Source organism: Glandiceps talaboti, chromosome 5 (assembly GCF_964340395.1).
Source record: "Glandiceps talaboti chromosome 5, keGlaTala1.1, whole genome shotgun sequence".
Lineage (NCBI taxonomy): Eukaryota > Metazoa > Hemichordata > Enteropneusta > Spengelidae > Glandiceps > Glandiceps talaboti.
In genome coordinates, this window is record NC_135553.1 from 13,046,261 (window position 1) to 13,048,612 (window position 2,352).

Below are 2,352 nucleotides of genomic sequence, written 5' to 3' on the forward strand. Positions count from 1 at the left end.
TAAAAATTGCAATGTAAAATAAACAGTTACATGAGGTATTCCTGTCCCTTGGTAATCTTGTTTTCATAGGGATTTCTTTCACTCATTATCCATTTTGGAATCATTTCAGATATAAAAAATCAGCTGTTATTTGTATCTGGTTTTCAGTGTACTACAATATACCAGCATTGTATAGCATTGTCTGGATGAGCCATAAAAAATGTCCCATGTTTTCAGATATCATTTTCATACAAGACCTCGCATCATCGGAAATCTAAAATTGCATTCTCGTGCACTCTGTCACAACTGAATGGTTAGATCGATTCGTGTCACTGACGAAACGAAGCCAATTATATTCAGGATGTACAGGTGTATTTTGAAGGCGATAAAAGGAAATGGACAATGTGAAGAATGGATGGCTTGTTTAACCTGGTAATAGACAGTTCGTAAAAACATAGTTGATAAAGTTATGTATGTAAAATCACGTAATATTAAGTAATACTTGCCTTAAAGCCAACACGGTCGTCTATTGTCGTCAACGATTTCGCTTCAGTTAGGCTTATTACAGGTAAACCCGTAAACTTGGAAATCATAGAAACGAATCCAGTAGCAATATGAACGTCGACTTTGTTGTCACTTTGCAGAACAGAAATTAAAGCATTGATTCCATTTGGCAGCATCATATTGCAGATAGTATCTATAATTTTGAGATGCTCCGTCAGGTTCATGTGTTCCACCAGGAGCTTGATTTGTACACCAGCGAGACTAGATGTGTTAGCTCTATACGCCTCAATCGTGTTGTTCATCAGCGTAACGTGTGAAACGTCCGTCAGTACGGCTCCCAAGAAAACGGTTTCATTTCGCGCGCTGCTACCTTGTCTTTTTCGTGGTTCTAATCTCACTGTGTCGATGCAGGCTAAGAGCAACAATGTCACACTTACAGTTCGCCAAACATCGATCGTCGCTGAAACCACCATTCCGCTCACGTAAGCACGGTTGGTCGATCATGGAGACGTAGGTCTAATTCGCACATGCGATAACCTGCAACGGCAAGAAAAAATCTGATATTAAATGCATTTTATCGTAGTAACCCACTTTTGGAAAGACAGACAGCCAGTTCCAAATTGCGCGGAGCGGCAGATTGCACAGAAAATTGAAATATAAAGCCCCCCTAACCTAATGTAATTATAAACATGGATCCCTAAGTTACTGATGTTTCCAAGATCCCCAGTTGTGACTGAAACATTTCGTTTCAGTTGGTAGTTTGCTAATTAGCATACGTACAACTTACTCGGTGGTGTAAGGTAGAAAACCACCAAAAAAGGTGTTGTCACATTTGTGGATATGCTTATGTTAAACACCATACATTTTTAGGAAGCTCTGGGTTTTCACTATATGAAAATGTAAGCTAAATTACAGTCAGGTTTAGCCTTCCTGATTGGATCAGGAAAATCACCCCTTCTGACAGTGGTGCGATAGGTATGGCATAAATGCCAACACATTCATGCCATCTTAGTGTACAAAACACTCCCTGGAATTCTTTATAGATTATTCAATTTAGGCAAAATGATTTTAAATAAATTTTCACTTAAAAACAAAGGATGTCCTCGCTTACACGATCATAGAACTTATACAAGGTCACAGATCTTAAACAATGTGAACAATCATAAAACAAAGAAACGTTTAGTGACGATCAAACACGGAACATCTGAGAGAAATTTCAGACCACCCACTATATGTTTGGTATTTGAATAATTTCTCTGAATAAGTCAATACTATTAATTTATAGAAACTGAAAAAAAATGTTGAAAAACCTGCAAAAAAAAATTATCAATATAATATGCAAAAAACCAATCAACTGTACAATGAATACACAATTATCTAGGCTATTACTCTTTTGAAAGTATTACCATTATATTGATAATTTTTTTAAAAGCAAAAATACGACTCTCAAGGCCTTTAAACACCACGGAAGCCATTCAAAATCCAGTTTCTACACAGAATTTGCATACTGATTATATCAATTAGGTGTTAAGGTTATGTGAAAAATAGCTGTTGTATTTTTGGTAATGCTGAATAAGTTATCATTCAGGGAGAAACCTGACACGATGAGGCCATTACAAATAAAAACAAGTTGTTTGGTTCCGGTTACCTGACCCCATCTAGTTTTTCACGCCGACCCTAAACTCTTGTTTTTACGTATTCGAGAAATATAATAATAAAATCGCAAAAATTGTAAAGTCTCGCAAGAAATAGTGGGTGCGGAAACAACACAGAGACTATTTGGAAAACAATGGAAAAGCTGAACTAGTCACTCACACGTGAAAAAAAATATTTAAGTGAAATAAAAAAATCTAACTACTCCACTCCATT